Source organism: Salarias fasciatus, chromosome 14 (genome assembly GCF_902148845.1).
Source record: "Salarias fasciatus chromosome 14, fSalaFa1.1, whole genome shotgun sequence".
Taxonomy (NCBI): Eukaryota; Metazoa; Chordata; class Actinopteri; order Blenniiformes; family Blenniidae; genus Salarias; species Salarias fasciatus.
The window spans coordinates 39,339,487-39,362,466 of NC_043758.1; positions in this window are offsets into that span (position 1 = coordinate 39,339,487).

The window sequence follows — 22,980 nt, forward strand, 5'->3', positions numbered from 1 at the left end:
AATAAAGTGAGGAAAAGCTGTAATCTCTCAGATTATTATTAATCCTGCTCGTCTCGGTGTGATCGTGATCTGCAGCCGTGGATTACCGGGATTAATCAGCACGACAGAAACAAGTCACACGCCGCAGAAAATAGAAGTTCTCTCTACGATCCTGCTCCGTTCAGGAGAGGACTTCAGACAGAACCACGAGAGGACACTTCCACACAAGTTAAACACTTTAGTCTACTGGATTTATTCATCTGAAATGAAGATGTTTCCTCCAAAACTCCTCCAATAAAACATGATTATTTCGCTTTGACCACATGATATTTAACATGAGGGTGATGATGATCATCAGCAAACCTCCAGGTCTTTTCTCATTTATCCTGAACATTTCTTGCAGATCTGTATTCCTTGGAGAAAACCTGAGCCTTGTTAACCATGTGAGGAAGGCGCCGCCGCCATTTTGTGTCAGGGTGTGTGAGGCTGAAGGCCCGGGCAGCGGCAGGACGTAAATAAAGCTGCTGAGAACACATCAGGGCAGATCCACGGCTCGCCGCCGCTTCCAGCATCTCCGTCAGACACAGCAAGCAGGGAAAACATCAGGTTCCCCTTCATGGAGAGTTCCTCTGCCAGTTCACTCACTCTGCACATCACAACAACACAACCAGACCAACTCCTGTCACCTCCGCACAGCAGCTCTGGATAACATCTAACACACTGCTAAAGGAGAGGCTCTTCCACTCTGCTCTGTTCTACTCAGTTACAAGAAAGTCATTTAAAATGACAAAAAAAAATTAAAATAAACAAGGCTTTTAAGAGAATATTACAGGGGTAAAATCAGGATTAAACATAATCATAAATATGATTATATGTAAATATATATAAACCCATCATAGATATAATACCACATATTTAAAAAACAGCTGAGTTTCATTTGGATGAGTTTAAATCTGATTCTGAGGTTGAATATATGTCAGATATAGAAATTATATGTATCAAAGTAGCAGTCACACAAAACAATTTGTTTTTGATGTTTTAAATTAGTTATTAAATTAATAATAATAAATAATAATTACTAAATAATTATTATTTAAAGATCAAGCTGATTTATTTCTGCGCAGGTAGAAAGGTTTCCAGAGACGGTCCCTCCCGGCTCCCCTCCACAGACCGGACCGCAGGTTGGAAACCCTGCTGCCGGCCGGATCATCACTCTACCTCATGCGGTCAACTATCATCTGCGTGAATCCATCCCCGCGCGCCGCGCCCGCTCCTCGGCCCGCCACCAGCGGGTGCCCGCTGCGCTCCGCGCGGGCTGGATGTGAGGGAAGATGTCCGCTCCCGAGCGGCGCTCCGGCGGCTGCAGCGGCGGCGACAGTCCGCTGGGAAGTGCCGCTCCGCTCGGTGCGCCCGGCTGCCTTAGTGCCTTTCAGCTGTGCGCTGGTCCTGCGCGCAATGCGCTCTGCGCCTGTGCAGTGCGCCTCTGAGGGGGGACCCTCAGACACACACACACACACACACACACACACACACACACACACACACACACACACACACACACACACACACACACTGACCCTGAGGATGTCTGAGGATGTGGCGGCTGAAGACGCAGCGGTGAGCGGCCGGTGTCTCCGGTGAGCCCGGTATCTGCTCCACACCCCCCAGAGCGAACCCCCCCCACCCCCCAGCTTCACGTCCCAGGTCCCCCCGTGGCCCGCAGCGTGGATTCAGCATTTCAGGGGACTTGTGGTGAGTTTTGGGGTAATTAGGCCTCGTGCGTCATGTGAAAACAGGGTGAACCGTCTCCTGCGCGCCAGGCCGCTCACACCTCCAGAACCTCCAGAACCTCCAGAACCGACCCGCAAACAGCGCGCAGCTCTTCAGAGGGGAGCAGAAGACACGAGTAGAGTCAAACCATTTAATATATCCCTGAACAGGAGCACAGCCGAGCGGCCATCCAGGCATTAATAACTCCATTATCATCCAGTGGCACCACTCACTCAAACCTTCTGCTCCTACCGCTTTAAAAAGGTTCCCGCGATTGTATGAGCTGTAAAATCATGTAACATATCTAGGGCTAGGGTTCCAGAAATATATATTTCTTAAAATTTATTTTGGTAGTACATTTTAAATCACAGGGAAGCGGATCAGGACAATTCAGAATTTTTAAAAATGGACGTTTGGATCAGATCCTCTGGAAATGAAATTAATTCAGAGCTTGATTCTCAGCAGAGATTTTTCTGTGTGAAGGCCTCGGAGGTTTAATGCGCCTGCGGCTCACCGGGACGCACAGACCTGCTTTACACACAGCCTGAAACTTTTCACACTCAAATACTGAGTGTAAATAAACAAATAAATATATATGTGTGTATATATATATATATATATATATATATATATATATATATGTGTGTGTGTGTGTGTGTGTGTGTGTGTGTGTATGTGTGTGTGTGTGTGTGTGTGCGCGCGTGTTTTTTACACGAATTATCGAAAAAATCTAATTTGTCTTTAAAAGAGCCGTTAAAATTAATGTTTAAATATATGGTGGAAAAAAAAGGAAAGGACAATGGAAATTGTTCGCGCGCGCGCGTGTGCAGGTGAAACATACTCTTGTGGTTTCACAGTAAATGAAGCGTGAGTCTGCAGCGCCTCAATAAATCAGTCTGACTTCCATATCTGCCAATGAACGGGCCACCGGTTGTCACTGCGTGAGTGTGCGTGTGTGAGTGCATCTGTGAGTGTGTGTGAGTGTGTGTGTGTTACACGGTGTCGCCTGTGTAAACAGCTCATCCCGCGTCTCTCTCTCTGGCGTTGAAGCCTCCAGAGCGCACAGCCTGCGCCGTGGATGGACTTTCCTCTGATCAGAGTGAGCAGTGTTTTAGATCCTGTCCTTCTCTGGGAATCACTGTCAGAACGTTTGACTGAGTTTTAAAAATCAGAAAGAGTTGAATCAGAAGAGTTTTTGAACTCAATTTGATAAAATTTTAAGTATTTTTCTGTGTATTTTCATAAATACGAATGGCAGGATTTAGAGTTGCAGCGCTCCAGTGTGAATTCACCTCCACCACACAGAAAAAGTAAAACCTGGTTAGAATCCTGAGCGCTGCCTACCTTCAGGGGTGCTGGGCTCAGGCTGTGACCTCTGCTCCGTCGTCCAGGCGGCTCCGCTCTGGACCGGCTCGGCTCCAGACTCCAGACTCCAGGTTCCTGCTGCACCTCCAGCATCTGCTGCAATCACCAAAACTCACATTTTATTACAATTCAGCCCCGGCTGGCTGCACGGGAATCGAACCTCCACACACTCCCACTGTCACGTGGCCCCGCAGGAGGAGGCTTCAGCTGCAGAAATATGACACACACACACACACACACACACACACACACACACACACACACACACACACACACACACACACACACAGCCTGGGTGATAAGACATGAGATCAATCATGTCACTTAAATAAATATGAATTAAAATAAAAGTGCACAGTGACCATGAACCACATGTGATGAACGTCTTTGGCTGAATAATTCTCGATAACGTGTTTCTGAAGCGACTCCGGGCTGAAGTGTGTCCAGGGATTTCCAAAAGTGTCCCATCTCAGATTTTCGCTGCGGAGCAAACACACCCAGTTTTTCTAAAAGTGGAGGCCGTCCTAAACGAGGCCTCCTTGTTTCTCCTGAGAGAGCCGGTCAATTCTAAAGTTGGATAAACTTTTAAAATCAGCAGAAACATTTATTACATTTGTTAATTTTATTTAAAAATAAACACAAGTTATGTGAAATTAATATGAGACTGTAGAGATCTGTTGAACATGTATTATAGAGGAGGCCAGGCTCCTAAAAGTGTGTTTAAAGTTTTGTTGTTTTTTTTTTAAATTGGGCATTCTGTTTTCTAAACGTTGCTGTAACACTACAGGCTGCTGGATTAGAAACTAAATGAAACAAGATTTTATGCACTTTTTTTGGATCAGGGAGCTTCAGTATTTTCGTTCCTGTGGCTCGTCCCTTCGTTTTGACCAGACTGAATGGTGTGTGTGTGTGTGTGTGTGTGTGTGTGTGTGTGTGTGTGTGTGTGTGTGTGTGTGTGTGTGTGTGTGAGAGAGAGAGAGAGAGAGAGCTGGTTCTCTCTCAGTATGAAGGCCTCCTGCCTGAAGCTCCACTTTAAACCTTCCAGAAACATAAATCACGTCGAGGTTCCGTCAGAATTTCACTCCATGTTCTGCTCTAGTGTCTGCTCCGCTGAAAGAATCTGGTCTCCGAGTGTCTCCGAGTGTCTCCGAGTGTCTCCGAGTGTCTCTGAACGTCCTTCAGTTTTAATACAGCAGCGAGAACAGTGGTAGGCTGCTTCAGCAGATGTGTTTGAAGGAATTCTTAGTGTAAAGTCTGTGTGTGTGTGTGTGTGTGTGTGTGTGTGTGTGTGTGTGTGTGTGTGTGTGTGTGTGTGTGTGTGTGTGTGTGTGTGTGTGTGTGTGTGTGTGTGTGTGTGTGTGTAAAGCAGGTCAGCGTGGCGCTTGGGGCTCGGGTACTATTTTCAGACTGGAAGTGTTTTCACCGAGACGTGGAGCTGATGGAGCCGCAGCTGGTCTTCAGGCTCACGTTCACCCTGGACCCTGGACCCTGGACTCTGGACCCAGGACCCAGGACCCTGAAACCTGGACCCAGGACGCTGGACCCTGGACCCTGGACCCTGAACCCTGAACCCTGGACCCTGGACCCTGGACTCTGGACTCTGGACCCAGGACCCTGGACCCTGGACCCTGGACCCTGGACCCTGGACCCTGGACCCTGGACCCTGGACTCTGGACTCTGGACCCAGGACGCTGGACTCTGGACCCACTCTCTCTTTACTGCAGCATGGTTTCTTATGGAGGTGGACTCAGGTGTTGGAGGGCTCAGGGAGTCCAGGAGAACTTGGGGTGCTCGGAGGGCTCAGGGGGCTCGGGGGGTGAAGGAGGGTCGGGGGGCTCCAGGGGACTCGGGGGGCTCCAGGGGACTCGGGGGACTCGGGGCTCTGGCTAATGCCAGCCAGCACGTTTGCCCTGCCCCTCTGAGCTTCCTGTACAGTTAAGATGGCGGCGGCCGAGGCCGTGCCGTGATTGGCCGGGTCCTGTGTCAGTCGTGCCTGGCCCCGCCCCCTCACCCTGCCTGGCTCCCTCTCGTCTCTCATTGGTCATGTTCACTGCTCCTGGCCAATGCTGGAGTGGGAGCTGCTGTGAGGTCTTCCTCCGCCCCCCTGTGGGGCCGGGGGGTCGACTCCCGCTCCTCCGAACATCCTGTATGGAGCACAGCCTGACAGAGCACCACGCTCAGGACAGCTCTCCTCTTGGTTTAGAACATCTGGCTCCATCAAGCTCGACCGCACTAAGAGCCTCGAAAACAACACAGATTTTAACATTTCTGCATAAAAATGGTTGAAATGGACGTGAATCCCTCTGTACAGTAAAGACTCCACTGCTCTGCCCGACCACAGGAATAAAGTCATCACTCAAATAAAAACATTCAATATAACTTGTTGAGGGTTTAAAAATAGAAACTGTCAGTCGTCTTCTGTGAAGTGATGAATTAAAAATCATAAATAAATTAGATTTATTCAAAATACAGCAACAACCGACCTGTTTCAGTAGCAAATCACAAATCAGGAATCATTTAGTACAGGGGTGTTCAACCTGTGGCTCTGGAGCCACATGTGAGCTTGAAGCATGAAGTTTTCACTAAATTTTACTGAAACACTTTTTTTTTTCTTGGATGAAAAAGCCACAATAAATGAAAAGGGAAATAATTCTAAAATTACCAGAATTTCTATAAAGGAAAAAAAAAAAACCAAAGGTTAAAAATGGAGAGAAAAAACAGAAGAAGCAAAACAGTTGAGGTGTGTGAAGTGTTCTTTACACGCCTTTACAGTCTGGTTTCATCTGTCCTGGATGTTGTGACCTAAAAGCCTGGTACACTCCAATATGCAACGTTCCTTTTTTAATTTCTATCCTGTCTTTTTTGATATTCCACTTTCTATTTATTGTGGAGCAATGCTGAAAAGAGTTTCTCTCAGGAATGTAGATAGTCTTCATTTCATCAGTTTTTTTTTCATAAATGCTTCGCCTGAAGACAACAAAGTTTGTAAATATGACAGCTGACCAAAGAAGCACAGGTTAAAGGTCAGAGGGTGTCTCTGTGTCGGAGGCTCGGAGCACTCGGGCAGAGCCGGTCTGCTGGAGGCGAGCTGCGGAGGGCTTCCTGTCTGGCTCCGGTGGAGGCTGGATGGACGCTGAGGCGCTGAAAGCTGTGTGTTCCTGCAGGGTGAGTCGGTCCACTGCATGCCGGCGTTCAGAGGAAACCGTTTCCTCTTTAAGGAGCCGCTGCTATTTTCCAGGTTTTATTTGTGAAAGCTTGGTGTGACGCCGCTCTGAACACGGCTTGGTTCTCTGGAGGGATTAGGCCGAGCGGCCCCATCAGATCCAGCTCCTAATCCTCTGTGGCCAATTAATGGAGGAGCCGCGGTTTGGACTCCGCTGAAGCCTTGAGATGGAGTCACAAACACGGGTCTGACACGTCGGGCGGCTGGGAGGATTCTGGGACCAGAGCGTCCAGATGGAAATCACTGATTTCCCCTTTTGGAGTCAGAAAAGAGTGTTAGAGGCGTCTTTCAGATTTTGGTGCTTGTGCAAGTAAGCATTTGAAAAAGTGAGTGGTTCTCTGAACCACTGCTGTCTTGAAATTCAACTAAGTATTAGTCTAGACCTGGTTTTAAACATATTCAGTAAATTAAAATAAGGAAAAGCCTGAGGTACGAGCACAACTCCTCCCCGGCCCATGAGCCAGCACCAGCAAGCCACCAAACCTTACTGTGAGCGTCGCAGGGCCACATCTGAACAAAGAGACTTCTTCAACCACCGTTCAGGAGAATTATGGCTGCTGTAGTAAAAACAAACAGAAAGAGCTTTAACTGTTAACTATGTCTTTAATCTCAACCAATCTGAAATTAATTGCAGTAATTGAAGGGTCATTTCAATGAAACATCTGGATCACAGTTTTTTACAATTGCTTAAACACCATTTTGAAAGCAGGGCTCGGAATTTCAAAACACTACACACAGTTAGCACAACCACACACACAATGTGGAAAACACTTCACATCCAGTGCAAAATGAAACACCATCGTAAAAACTATATACACATTTATAAAAACCATACTATGCTCCCATATGAAACACACACATTTCATCAGGCTGAGTTCTGTTTGAACCAGTCACACACTGCAGTGTTTAACTTAAAACACTGTTGGCAGTTCTCCCTCTGGACCTCTCAGGGAAGAGATTACTGTAAGAGTGCAAATAAACAACACAGTAAATTCAAACACATCACAAGATCAATGCTGCAGACTTTTGAAAATATGATTTAATTTTTTTTATATAATCACATTTAGTCAACACAGACAATCACAAGAAAGCACATCCCCACACTGTAAACCCACTAAAGAGACAAATAAAAATACATACAATACAAATAAAATAAAAAATAAAGAAAACAAAAAGAAATCTGAATAAAATAAATGAAATACTAAACATCTCTTGGCCTAGCTGGATCTGGCCAGAGAGTTTCATCTACATCTCAGGAAATATCTTCGTTGGAAAGACAACGAGGGAAGAACCGTCTTGAATGACGGATCCATCCTCGCACAGCTGCAGCGTCAGTTTGGTCACAAGCCTCTTCCCTGGCCTGGATGAGGCGTCTGAGTCTGAGGCAGGAGATCAGAAACTCTCCACCGCCGTGCCCAGAAAGACTCTTGAATGGGGTTTAGAAATGGGGAGCAATGGAGGAAGGTCCAGGACTGTAACAGTGGGTGGTGCTGAAACCAGTTCTGGACCAGAGCAGAGTGGTGGAAGGACACACTGTCCCAGAGGACCATGCAGTGGATCTGCTGCATCTGGTTATTTACTGGGAGGAGGCTGTGCAGTCTGTCCAAACATCTGATCATTTGATCTGTGTTGTAAGGGTCATGTTGGCGTGACGGTGGAGGACCCCACTCAGGGAAATGGCTGCACAGAGAGTGATGTCCCCCCCCACGTCGCCCTGGGACATTAACCATAGCCTGTGGCCAATGATGTTTCTGCCTCTCCTTCTGACTTTACTGAGGTTGAACTCTGCCTCGTCCATGTAAATAAATTCATGTGGGATTTCCTCAGCATCCATCTGTAACACTCTGAAATCCAGTGGAAGACAAGACTGTGTAGTTCAGCATAGGTCTAGTATGCAGTACAGTTACATGTAAAAATTATTACGTGTGCAGTATATAACTTCACAATGTTAAAGTGAACAATACACACCTCCACACACTCATGCCACAGCTGTTTGATCCTCTCTGAATTCCTCTCAAAAGGTACTCCATACTGTTGTTTCTGTTTTTCAGGATGCATGCTATTGCTTTCAAGGGAGACCTGATGGACATTATTGAAAATGGTGTGCTCACTACAGTTTTTTCCTGTTGCTTGAACACATTTTGCAAAACTTGGCTCATTGTGTCAAAACTCTACACACAAGCAAAAAAGACACAACACTGGGAAATGAACCATTCACATCTATGTCAGATTGAAACTCTGCAATCAAAACCTGACAGTCCTTTGTCAAAATGTTACTCTGATGACAAAATGATAACCACTTGCATCATATGAATACACTGTCCGATCAGCAGCAACACACTAGTCTACTTTATATAAAACACTGCAGTCTTTTGTTTTCACTCATTTTATTCAGTATCACAGAAGGCACGTTTTCACAACAACCAAAACATGAAATACTCAATCCAAAATCATTACATTACAGTCGTGTATTTTACAGTACAGTAAATTTAGTTAAAGCAAAAATAACACAAAAATAAAACAAACAATAATATACTGTAAACACAGAAAAGTGTAAGTGGGCTCACAGATCCTGCCGTCTGTTGGGGTCTGGCCACAGGATCTCATCAACATCACAAGTGTTGTCTTCTCTTGCTAAGCATCAGGGAAAATATCCCCTTGTGTGCCGAATCCATCCCTGGATCCCTGGATCGGCCTCACCTCCATGCTGCACACACAGAACCCCCCCCCCCCACCACACAGGTTCCTGTGGAGCTTTCTGAATGTGTCCATGTGGTACTGACCCAGTGGGACATATCCAGCTGTTACTGGACTGCACCCATTCTGTCCTGTAACAGTCAGCTGTACATATTCATGTGGAAGTTCTTTCACCCTGACACTGTTCCTCTCAAATGGGAGCCTGTACAGTCGCTTCATGGTCATGTTGTGCTTTACCCAGATGCGTCTGATCGTGGTAACGCTTACTCGATCTATGTTGTTGAATATCTGCAGGTATGTGTTGCTGTAGCTGGTGCAGACGGATTGTGTTGTTTGCTCTGACTGGGTTCACTATGGACAGGTCCTGCTGTTGGGTGGACAGGCGCTGGCGCCCCCCCAGGAGGTCTTCTAGCTATTTTGTAGAAAAATGCAACCACAAATAGTTACTGTTTGCTTCGTTTTTACAGTACTGTATATACTGCACTTAGCTGTATTTACCATACACAGTACTGAAACATCTCAACACACTATCATGGCATGTTTCACAAAGCAACCACTTTAGTTTGAAAAAGAGCGTTAGCCACCCTTCAGTACAGCACATGTCATACGTGATATGGTACAGTACTGTAAATACTCTAGATAGTAGAGATAGTAGAGAGTTGAAGACATACCTGTTGTCCAGTCGGAATGTCCTGATTATGGATGAAACTGTGAAACGGCTCCGATCAGGCTGGACTCTCTGCCAGCTTCCCTCACAGTCAGACCATGGTCTAGGACCTGGTCCACCAACGTTGCTCTTATATCATCTGAAATAATGGTCCTTGCTTGGCCTCTTGGACCACGTCCTGCTCTCTCTCTCTGTCTTCCCATTCCTCTGCCTCCATGCTTGCAAAGTTCTCAAAATTGCTTATGTAACTGACGCCTTTTTGTATCTGGCTGATTGGTGTTCAGTTTTGTAAGTGTTTTCAGGTGTGTGCCTGAGTATTTTCAATTAACCAGTGTGTGTTGTATTTTGAATAGATGTGTTTTCCCAATGGTACCTTGAGATTTCGTTTTTGAACTAAGTGTCTTACGTATGAAATAGTGTGTAGTGTGCAGGAGCAAGTGTGTTGCAAAACGGAGCAAGTGTGTTACAGAATTGCAACTAAAGTGCAAAGCAGCGCTTTTGTTTAGCGTTGTGACTACACCTTAAACTTTGTTTAAGGTGTAGTCACAACAACTTCAAGTTATGTTACTTTGGTTTAAGCATGAGTCCATAGTGTTCAAGCAATGGGTAAAAACTGTCATAATTTTGGCTTGAAGTTCTCTGAGCCTGATGGTATTATTGGCCAAAACCATGTTTCTGATTACTGTCTCTTGCTCTGGTGTGAATATAGTTCCACTTCCTCCTTGTCGTTCTCGGCCCTCAATCCTATGTGGAAAAAACAAACAAACATGTAATCTATTGTAAAATGACAGAAGAAGAGGTATGAAAAGTGCCGATACGGTGCATATCAGCACTTCTGGTGCATATCGGCACTATCAGGTGCCCGGATTCCCCCTCTCATCCTCACTCGTCTTCCTCTGGCTGCTTCTGTTTTGGTGGAAAGCAGGTGAACTCCCCTGCTGCATTTTCATAGAGCTCAAACCAGGTTTGAGCTCTATGAGAGACATCTTGATGAACGTCTGTGTCTGATGTATACAAGTGTGTTTAGTGTTCTGTAAATGACTGTGTGTGTTGTTCTGCAAAAAGTGTGAGGCTGCCTTTGTGTTTAAAGTGGTGAAAATCTGGTCCCGTGTTTTGCTCCTTGAGTGTAAGGTATTGATAGCTATGTGATTCTTTTGTTTTTAGTGTTTATGCAATCATAAAAAACTGTAAACCTGACAGCTGTGTGACTTTTTCACTCTTCACATTTTTATTTTATTTTTCCTGGTCTTCCATAAGAAGGAATCAAAATGTTTCAGAGGAAGTTTAGTGTGTCTGTGGTTTAAATCTGCTTCATACTGCCACTGCTCACTGTGTGTGTGTGTGAGAGTGTGTGTGTGTGTGTGTGTGAGTGTGTGTGTGTGAGAGAGAGAGAGTCTTTATTAACTTTTTGTTCATTTTCTGCTCATTGTAGCTTCCTCCGTTATTTCTATTTCCATTAGAGAAAAGTAGAAATTTCATGGTTTCATGTTTCTGTCATTGTGTTTTTTTTGGGGTTTTTTTTGTGTAAATTCAGAACAAAGAAGTTATTGAGCTGTATGTAGTTTTCAGAGCTGCAGGGCTGCAGGGCTGCAGGGCTGCTGCTCCTCTGGACACCTCTCTGCCCGGAGCGGCGTCGGGCCTCTGGTGCTCCAGAGGTCAGCCTCCGGGCGCTTTGAAGTGGGCGCCATGTTTGCACTGTGACCGTTTAATTCGGAGCGCAGCTTGATGATATTAGTGTCAGGGTCAACTGCTGGTCTGAGCGGGACTTTAGAGGCGGTATGTGGGCGTCATGTGCTGCTCGGTTCAGGAGCTGGTCAGACCCATAGTCTGACTTACACTCACGCTCCTCCGGTTCCTCTGATCCGGGACATGTGACCCGGGCAGCCATGGGACCCGGTGATCCTGCGGACTTCACAGGGCCTGGTGCCGAGCGCCGGAGGTTCAGGGGGAACTGACCTCCCATGACGGAGCCTCCTCGCCTTCCGCTTCCCCAAATCCAGCCAGAAACCGCTTCGCCGTGCGCTCACAGTGTCGAAGGATGCTTCTGGACTTCATGGCATTACACACACACACACACACACACACACACACACACACACACACACACACAAGAATCTCACAATCTAAAAGCACATCAGTGTGTATAAACCTTTCCACCCTTCAGACGTCAGTCTGACATTTTCCTGATTTTAATGGTGTTCTAGTAAATATAAACATTCATTTGTTATTTGTTTCTTGATGTTAAAAGACACGGAAGAAAAAAATGTTAAAATACTCAAATACTCCACAGTAAAGAATTAATTTTGGTTTGTTTGTAATATTTTAAATGAGAATTCATTCATTCAGATAAATCAACAGGTTTGATCTGTTTTCAGGACTGACAAGTGATGAAGGTGGTTCCTCCTCCTCCTCCTCCTCCTCCTCCTCCTCCTCAGTGTCGCTGTTTGCTCGTTAAATTAAAGTGCAGCTTTTGTCTGGTCCGCTCAGCTGTTTCGTGCTGCTGGCCCTGCCAGACTTCACCATATCTCTGACTTTACTGGCTGTGACTGACTTGTTAGCAGTCCCCTAAAACGGATATCAAAGCAGTTTTTTCTCCAGTAACGGCCTTCGTTCTCATGGAGAGAGGAGCCCGATCTCCCTCCCCACAGAGCCCCCGTTCCCAGAGATCCCCGTCAGGCTTCATGCTGTCATCATGCAGCAATAACAACATTCACCTCCATTTTAACAATAATAACAGCCTCTTCACCGAAGCCAATATTCGGTTATACAGAGTTAGAAACTAAGGTCAGAAAAGACACGAGAGAGACTTTCAGTTCCGACTCAGAGATTGAAGGATCATTTATTCCCGTTTTCTCCCATGATCCTTATGGACAGCTGATGGGAAAGAAAATCTCCCAGTTCCAGAGTTTATTTTGGGAATTTCCAAGGAGCTGATGTGAGAAGAGCGGTGACTGATTTGCAGTGAAATACTGCAGTGATCGACAGACCATCAGTGTTACACAGACACACACATGTCCATCATGATGTTGAACATTGGAAATAAAAAATAAATAAAAATGTCAATTATTAGTATTAATATTATTGTGTGGACCAGTATGTGCTAATATTGCCAGCTCACACTGGATGGATGAATGGATGGATGAATGGATGGATGGATGGACAGATGTATGGATGAATGGATGATGGATGGATGGATGGATGGATGATGGATGTGAAACATCCCATGATAATAAGCCATAATAGAGAGCTTGTATGAGGCCAGCCCTGCATGTGCAGCCAGGTGTGAGGCTGCTCTGACTGCAGCCTTTGAGCAGCACACAGGGCCGGAGGTCTCTCCACTCCCTCATCGGCCTGTTTACACTTGTTGGCCGGTCCTAAACATCAGTGAGGAACGGTGTGTCGAGTCTTTGTTTCCAGAGGAGAAGACGCATCCGTCAAACTCGGGGCTGAGTACACTGCACGCCTGCCCGGCGGCTCACAGTTTATCTGAGCAGGCGTGGGTGTCTTTCACATGCATCTGAGCCGGGACAAGAGTCGGGGGATTGTATGTTTTTAGAAGAGCCGGCGGGTTTAGTCTCAGCGTCTCGGCCTCCGTTCATCATGACAGAGACTGTTAGTCTTTGCTAATCTCATGTGTTCATCTCTGCGCCGGCCCGCTGAGCGGAGGCCAGGCCTCCTCATGGCATCACACAAATGATTTCTGCAGGGACAGACGCACACAGAGGACTGGACCTCCGGGACGGGTCCTGCAGGGCTCTCCTGGGCGTGGCGGTGTGGACGGTGCGTGGCTGTGTTCTGTCTGGAGGAGGCTGGGTGGAGATGGGCCTGTGCGGCCCTCCACCGCCGCTTCATTAGCTGCCCCTCAGTGTTTGGCTTTGCTCTGATTTACGTTTCCGTTGGACATTTTTCAGTTTGTAATTTGTCTCTGAAGCAGCAGGTCACAGGAGGACGGCTCCCCTTGACACATGGGCTCCACACTGAGGGTCTGCAAGCTCCGGGTTTTTACAAATGGGGCTGTAATGGATGCTGTCAGCCAGCGGGGGCGGCGTGCAAACAGCTCTCACAGCACAGCCAACGCATTTTCAGTTCCCAACAGGATCATGTTGTGTTTCCAAACACTCTGGAAAGTAACGTTGATTTTATTTGCACTTTCAGCAGGAGGATTGAGCGCGCTCGTAAAACTGACGTCTCTCTTCTCGTCTCTGTAAACAGCTTCTGAGCTCCTTTGAGGAACAACCGCTTTGAAGTTCACTGCAGAGCAGAGCAGAGCGACCAGCTGCAGCCCAGCACCAACTGCACCATCAGCACCAACTGCACCATCAGCACCATCAACACCATCAGCACCAACTGCACCATCAGCACCATCAGCACCATCAGCACCAACTGCACCATCAGCACCATCAGCACCATCAACACCATCAGCACCATCAGCACCATCAGCACCAACTGCACCATCAGCACCATCAACACCATCAGCACCAACTGCACCATCAGCACCAACTGCACCATCAGCACCATCAGCACCATCAACACCATCAGCACCATCAGCACCATCAGCACCAACTGCACCATCAGCACCATCAGCACCATCAACACCATCAGCACCAACTGCACCATCAGCACCATCAACACCATCTGCACCATCAGCACCAACTGCACCATCCGCACCAACTGCACCATCAACACCATCAGCACCAACTGCACCATCAGCACCAACTGCACCATCAGCACCAAATGCACCATCTGCATTATAAGCAGGAGATGTAGAGTCACTATAGAGACGTAGAGTCATTACAGCAATAACTCCACTAGTTTTTTTTAAATCTCAATCCTACTCTGAACTGGAAGTGTTCATCTCAAGGTTTGCAGTTTCCTCTGCTTGTCTCCAGCTCTGTTTGCACTGAGTCTCTGGTCTGGCTGCATTGGCTCTGTTGATCTGTCCATATGTTTAAAGTGTTTGGCAAGTCTTTATATAGAGCACATTTTTGTTGTTTTGTTGCTGAAGAAACTTCTTCCATTGTGGTGTTTAGCATCTGGTCAGACAAGCACATAAATTTTACCCTTTTTCACACGTCCCACATAGTTTCTGTCCCTATGGGTGGATTTGACCGTTTTTAAAGCAATTTTCACAATTGTATTTGGAATCCGGATTTTCAGGTGGTGCAGGGATCAGCACTCTTTCCTCGTAACAAGAAGGTTCAAATCCCAGCGGGGCTCGGGGCCTTTCTGTGTGGGGTTTGCATGTTCTCTCCATGCGTTCATGGGTTCTGTCCAGGTTCTCCGGCTTCCTCCCACGGTCCAAAACCACAGATGTCAGGTTAAAGATTGTATAGAAGATCTTTATTACTAACAAAAATGAATTAAAGCTAAAAAAATGGCGTTACTAAGCTGTAGCAGCCTTGTTTTTATCATGATAAAAAAAAATAAAATAAAAATTAATCAACTCTGGAGGTTGTAAAATCAACATTACTTTAGCCAATCAATAACGAGGTAGCCTCGTTATCTATTGGTTTTCTAACGTGTCAATCAACCTCTCTACATTTTTAGCGTAACTGTCATGCTCCTACGCACTTTACGTACCCCCCCTCCTGTTGTCGGCACAACACTCCCCCATGCGCTCCACCCCGCTCCCCCCATGCTAGGCTCTGCTGCTGCTGTCAGCACCTTTTCACCTGCAGACTTGAGACAATTTTTCTTAATCATAGCTGCAACGTGCTGCCAGTTGGCGAAAATGTATGTTTAATCTTAAAACAAGACTTGTATGAAACAGTCCGGAGAGTGAGAGGAGGAGGGGGGGTTTGTTTACGCCTGCAGGCTGCAGCCACATAGATCAGCTGTGAGCTCCAGCGTCTGCTCCAGTCCTGCAGCTCCACACAAACCTCCCCGTCCTCCTCTGATCCACCGAGACCAGGGACGGCTCAGGGACAGGGTTTGGCGCAAGTGCAGGATTTTACTCATATTCGCTGTGTTTTGTGTTGTTCAAAAGGACACGTTGGTAGCTATGTGTTAGCGCTATGATGCTAAGTTGCTACATGCTACTTTCTGTGTAAGGAGGAGGCGGTCCTCCGGAGAGAGCAGGGGAGGAGGGGTGTGGGTCACGCATGGCAGCATTTCAAAAAGGACTAACTGTCACTGGATTTCTCCCTCCGTGGAAAATCCTCTATACAACCTTTAACTGGTGACTCTAAATTCCCCGAAGGTGTGACTGGTTGTCTCTATGTGGACACCTGTCCAGGGTTAGGGTTCGGTCCTGACATTGTGATCATCTATGAATGTTTATAACTATAGCTACATGTGTTATAATGGCATTATGATGCTTTATAAATGTACTTATAATGTGTTATCAAATAAAGTGTTACCTAAACTTTATATCTACATATTCAGAAAATGATTAAATATGGTGTTTTTACAGCTGGCTTTAAGCCCTCAGCCTTTTTCAGTGATTTTTTCATGGCGATCTGGAGGCTCTGGAGGTTGATGCCCTCCTGCACCAGGGTGAAAACCTCCATCATACCTTCTTTCATTCCACTGACCTCGAAGCATTTCTCTCTCTTCTCTCCACTTCACTTCATGAAAGCTGAAGAAAACAACAAGTTATGGTCACTTTGTTGGGTCACGTTGCAGTTCGTCTCATTCCGTTGAAACGAACAAGAAAATAAAATGTAATGTAAACCCGATGTGTCCAACACTGGTTTAAAATATTGGATAAATCTCTTCCTGAGATCAATAGAATATTTACATTCTGTTCTATTTATTCCCTTTTGCATATACTTTTTATGAGACAGTAAATCACTTCATAGATTGCAGTAATTGTTTCTGCTACAACATCAGGCCAGGTCCTTCTGAAATCCATTTGTAGATTATTTAAATGTGTAAATGAAGCGATCTAATCCGATGTGTTCGTGCTAAACCCTCCCTGTGCCCTCTCATACACTTCCACGTTCATTTCAGCATCTTTGAGGAAGCGAAGAAGAAAGAAGGCCAGCTTTGTGGTGCGCCAGATTTATGGGATCCGCTCAGGTGTTCATAGACAAACAGCTGGACTCATGGATCCAGACACCCTGATCAGTCTCAGCAGAATCCAGTCCATCCCGGTTAAAAACTGGTTTCTCACCACTAAAAATCCCTCTGAATACAAACAGCCTGAACAGTGTTCGGTTTTATTCCCTCTTCTTTTCAGTCTTTCAGTTCAGTGCATCGTTTTGTCTCGACCACATGGGTGAACGTTGCTCTGCAGAATCTCACACTCTTCATTTGATTCAGTGTCCAACGTCCCTGGACAGCTCCCGGGTGTGTAATGGTCACGTGGCCGCGAGGGACCGCAGGTTGACACACAGTTGAGTCCGGTGAGAGGACGAACCAGCACATCCAGGGGACGGAGGCCTGGACCTGCAGGACCAGCTGCTCTACAGCAAGGAAGAGTGACACCTAGTGGCCCCCCGGCTCAGAGGCAGGCCGACTCCAGTCTGAAAACCTGAAGATGGAGGAGTTCTTTTCCGTCTTCTTTCTTTTTGGTGTGTAAAATTTAGAAAAATCAGAAAAAGTAAAACCTCTTCAGGAGCCGCTTGAATTAAATCCCACAGAATGAAAGAGCGTCTGTCTGAGCACACACACACACACACACACACACACACACACACACACACACACACACACACGCACAAACTCATGAACCTAGAGTCAAACCAGGGTTTTCCTGACTGTGAGGCAAAAGTGCAAACCACAGCACACCCACTGGGCCCGGACGCTCTCTGCTGCCTCCAGGCTTCAGGGTCATGGTGGCACGTCGCTGCTCAGGGACACTACTGGTCTCTATTTGCTGAACTGTTGAAAATTACAGAAACGATAAATGTTCAGATAAACAGAACAGTCTGAGCTGTAGGGGGTGTGGTGGCCAAGAGGTGAGGGAAGCCAGCCGTGAGGTGACCCGGTTCAAGTCCCACTGTGTGTCCCTCCTGTCCTGGTGGAATGCAGAGAATCAATCCCCTCAGCGGATCAGCAGGGTGTGTGTGTGTGTGTGTGTGTGTGTGTGTGTGTGTGTGTGTGTGTGTGTGTGTGTGTGTGTGAGCGCACGCGCGTGTGTGTCACAAACAAAACACTGCAGTGGATCTGCATAAAAACTGCTCCTGGACCACCTGATCCCTCTCTCTGTGTCCAGGAGGGGGCGACGGGCCAGCATACAGCAGCTCCAACCTCCACACACACACACACACACACACACACACACACACACACACACACACACACACACACACACACACACACACACACGTTTTTTCAGAGCTAACCTCTGACTTGGTTATGGATAACCATTATTTCAACATCCACATATTGGGGTTTTGTAACTCTGGTGGCCCCTGTCATGTTTCTGCAGTTTCTAGGTGTGTGTGTGTGTGTGTGTGTGTGTGTGTGTGTGTGTGTGTGTGTGTGTGTGTGTGTGTGTGTGTGTGTTTGAGCGTGTGCGTGTGTGTGCGTGTGTGTGTGCGTGTGTGTGTTCTGTCTCCTCCTGCATTCAGATGAAGGCTTCTGATTGGAGCTTCCTGCTCTGCTGTGGACCAGTGGGATGACTGCACCTGAGCCCAGCAGCCAATCAGGAAAGAGGGAGAGAGAGAGAGAGAGAGAGAGAGAGAGAGAGAGAGAGAGAGAGAGAGAGAGAGAGAGCTGCTCTCCTCCTCTGGCACAAACAGAAGGCATCTGGTCAGATTTGAGCAGATTACTTGAGGCCAGTGTTGCAGAGTTGTTTCCTCTGTCTGAATTTGATTTGAGGAGTTTATTTAACAGTTGGTGCAGACTAATACTTTGAAGATGTGAAGCAGCGGCACGGAGCCGGTCTTCAGATTGCAGAGGGAGGCTCCACAGCACTCTGCCTCATTATATCACTTTATCATAATCTGAGCCAGCTCCATAAATCACATGAAGTCAGTGGGATTAGCTCCAAGGGACTATCGACAGCGCCTGTCATTAAAAACATAACACTGGGAAGTAAAGCAAAGAAGAGGTCCGGTCCACCAGAGCAGGACTTCTTCTGTCTCTGCTATTCAACTGCTAACGTTTAATCCCTCTGCTGGCCATTAAAAAAGGATTTTGGGGTTTTCCAGGAGGTGGAGGCACCATCGTCCCAGTCAGGCCGTCTGGAAGTCCAGTGACAGAAACATGAAGCTGCTCCAAAGCAGGAGGTGTTGGGATTTAGAGCATGATGAGTTCATGTATTCATGATGATCACATTTTAGAGATGAAAGAGTGTCACAACACACTTTCTTGGTTCTGTTCTGTACCTTCTGTGACTCTGAGGAGGAACTCCCTTGGTTTCCACTGCGTCTCAGTGGAAACCAGTGCGTCTCCGCTGCAGCTTCAAACCTCACTGTAGAACATGCATTCAGCTCTGACCGTGCCCATTAGTGGCGTCATTTTCTCCCTGCTCTCCTCTTTATTTGTTTTTGACAGATTCATCTGTCTCTAGCCCGACACACACACACTGTTCACACTGTTGAAGCACACCCTGGCAGAACCCAGAGATAACAGAGTCGGTCAAGACCTCCTGAAATGAGAAAGAAATATGAAAAGAGATTCAGAGACTAATTTCAACAGCAACTGTAAAAATATCCTACAAGAAACAAAAAGCAATAAATATTACTGTGCTGACTGTGAACACAAATATCGTATTGATCTATTGGGGTTTCCTGAAATCTGAAAGATGGGCCTTTGAATAAACTGCAGGTTTCCTAATAAGCAGTTACATAAGTAACCTTCCACCCAGAGGCAGCAGAATATTTGTGTAATGTGGGGCATGCTGACTGATGTGTGACCAGATCCCAGCAGGCTCCTCTAGTCATGCACATAGGAGGAAGTGTTCAGTGTTCAGTGTGTTCAGTGTTCATTGTGTTCAGTGTGTTCAGTGTCCAGTGTGTTCAATGTCTAGAGTTCAGTGTTTTAAGTGTTCAGTGTTTTAAGTGTTCAGTGTGTTCAGTGTGTTCAGTGTGTTCAATGTGTTCAATGTGTTCAGTGTTCAGTGTGTTCATTGTGTCCAGTGTTTTCAGTGTTTTCAGTGTTCAGTGTGTTCAGTGCATTCAGTGTTTGGTGTTCCGTGTTCAGTGTGTTCAGTGTTCAGTGTGTTCAGTGTTCAGTGTGTTCAGTGTGTTCAGTGTGTTCAGTGCGTTCAGTGCGTTCAATGTTCAGTGTGTTCAGTGTGTTCAGTGTGTTCAGTGTTCAGTGTGTTCAGTGCGTTCACTGTTCAGTGCGTTCAGTGTGTTCAGTGTGTTCAGTGTGTTCAGTGTTCAGTGTTCAGTGTGTTCAGTGTTCAGTGTGTTCAGTGTGTTCAGTGCGTTCAGTGTTCAGTGTCCAGTGTTCAGTGTGTTCAGTGTTCAGTGTGTTCAGTGTGTTCAGTGTTCACTGTGTTCAGTGTTCAGTGTTCAGTGTGTTCAGTGCGTTCAGTGTTCAGTGTGTTCAGTGTTCAGTGTGTTCAGTGTTCAGTGTGTTCAGTGTTCAGTGTGTTCAGTGTGTTCAGTGTTCAGTGTTCAGTGTGTTCAGTGTTCAGTGTGTTCAGTGCGTTCAATGTTCAGTGTGTTCAGTGTTCAGTGTGTTCAGTGTGTTCAGTGTTCAGTGTGTTCAGTGTTCAGTGTGTTCAGTGTTCAGTGTTCAGTGTGTTCAGTGAGTTCAGTGTTCAGTGTGTTCAGTGTGTTCAGTGTTCAGTGTTCAGTGTGTTCAGTGTGTTCAGTGTTCAGTGTGTTCAGTGTGTTCAGTGTTCAGTGTGTTCAGTGTGTTCAGTGTGTTCAGTGTTCAGTGTGTTCAGTGTGTTCAGTGTTCAGTGTTCAGTGTGTTCAGTGTGTTCAGTGTTCAGTGTGTTCAGTGTGTTCAGTGTTCAGTGTGTTCAGTGTGTTCAGTGTTCAGTGTTCAGTGTTCAGTGTGTTCAGTGTGTTCAGTGTTCAGTGTGTTCAGTGTGTTCAGTGTTCAGTGTGTTCAGTGTGTTCAGTGTGTTCAGTGTGTTCAGTGTTCAGTGTGTTCAGTGTGTTCAGTGTTCAGTGTGTTCAGTGTGTTCAGTGTTCAGTGTGTTCAGTGTGTTCAGTGTGTTCAGTGTGTTCAGTGTTCAGTGTGTTCAGTGTTCAGTGTGTTCAGTGTGTTCAGTGTTCAGTGTGTTCAGTGTTCAGTGTTCAGTGTGTTCAGTGTTCAGTGTTCAGTGTGTTCAGTGAGTTCAGTGTTCAGTGTGTTCAGTGTGTTCAGTGTTCAGTGTTCAGTGTGTTCAGTGTGTTCAGTGTTCAGTGTGTTCAGTGTGTTCAGTGTTCAGTGTGTTCAGTGTGTTCAGTGTGTTCAGTGTTCAGTGTGTTCAGTGTGTTCAGTGTTCAGTGTTCAGTGTGTTCAGTGTGTTCAGTGTTCAGTGTGTTCAGTGTGTTCAGTGTTCAGTGTGTTCAGTGTGTTCAGTGTTCAGTGTTCAGTGTTCAGTGTGTTCAGTGTGTTCAGTGTTCAGTGTGTTCAGTGTGTTCAGTGTTCAGTGTGTTCAGTGTGTTCAGTGTGTTCAGTGTGTTCAGTGTTCAGTGTGTTCAGTGTGTTCAGTGTTCAGTGTGTTCAGTGTGTTCAGTGTTCAGTGTGTTCAGTGTGTTCAGTGTGTTCAGTGTGTTCAGTGTTCAGTGTGTTCAGTGTTCAGTGTGTTCAGTGTGTTCAGTGTTCAGTGTGTTCAGTGTTCAGTGTTCAGTGTGTTCAGTGTTCAGCGTTGGGCCTCCACCCTCCACTCCGTCCTCCCGGTTCTCCCACAAAAGCTGCAATGAAAACATGGCGCTGCGTCTGATCGTTCAGCTAAGTTGTGAATAATCTTGGCCTTTTTACCCCGGGCCGTCAGCGGCCATTAGTGCTGATCCACGGCGCCTCCACAGGAGCCTATTGATCACCCATTGACTGATTGATTTAGACAAATACTTTTTTCTCCCAGGGTGCGAGGTCGAGTCTCTCTCTGCCTTTAATTGAAAATAACAGAGTGGCAACAATGGCTTCCCTAATAGAAGGAGAGTTTTGTGATTGTCGCTGCAGAAAGAAAAGAAAATGACGAAGAAGGGGAGGAGGGGGCGGGGGAGGAGGAGGAGGAGGAGGAGGAAAGGGGGCTCTCTAATTAGGAAGCGAGGCGGCGTGGAGGCTGTGGCCGGCAGGCAGGCGACAGGCGCCGGGTCCCGGACAAAAGGCTGTCTGCTGCCCTAAACTCCCCCCTGCTTAACCCTTTAAACCAAGACACACACACACACACACACACACACACACACACACACACACACACACACTTCACAGTTCAACCAGCAGGACTGTGAAGGAGAACCATGTCCAGACAACCTGGACACAATAACACGGGTCAGTACATCCCCACCTTCACAACATCAGCTGCAGTCACACAAAATCTCTGTCAGTCACAACAACAACAACAACAACAATAATAATAAAAGAAATGCCTTTACTCTTTCCTCATGCTTCTGAAATTAAATGTTAATTTTTTCTGACCACATATAGTCCTAAATTCTGTTCATGGATAATAACCTGATAATGTGAACAGAATAGAATAGAATAGAATAGAAACATGTTCTGGATCCCAGAGCGAAATTCCTTGGTAGCGTTTGGTAGATAGTTGGTTCCTCTGAGAACAGCTGATTGCTGCCTCTGTGGGACCAAAGCCTGGTGAGTGAGAGTGAATGAGGCTCGGTCCAGGGTCTGGTGCTCGTTGCATTGTGGATGCAGCTCAGTGGCGTTCAGGATCATTCTTCTAACGCAGCCCTGTTTGGAGTTAGATGTGTAAAAATGAGTGATGTGTTAAATGTGTAAAAAAACAACATAATATCAATATATAACACATCATTTTTATCACAAATTCTATAGAGTTACAATTTTTAAAAAATCAATCAAAATAAAGTGCAGAATATTTCTTCATATTCTTAAGAGTAGCTGTGTGTGTGTGTGTGTGTGTGTGTGTGTGTGTGTGTGTGTGTGTGTGTGTGTGTGTGTGTGTGTGTAGGCTAAAAATCAGCTGCTGTAAATACACCGTTTTATTTGAGTTTTTTTTGTCGTCACACAAAAGAACATTTTCAGGGTTTTTGGCTGATGTTAAAGTGCCAAAAATTAATATATAAATAAACACATTTTAACGGAGCTTTTTGAAAAAGTGTCCACCAGGTGACTTTTTGAAATGCTTAATTATGAGTCAGTTTAACGTGAACGGAACGCATGAAGTGAAATAATGATGAGTGTGTTCAGCTGATGGATGGTTACAGTCCGGGTCAGGCTGCAGAGGATGTGTGCAACTTCCTAT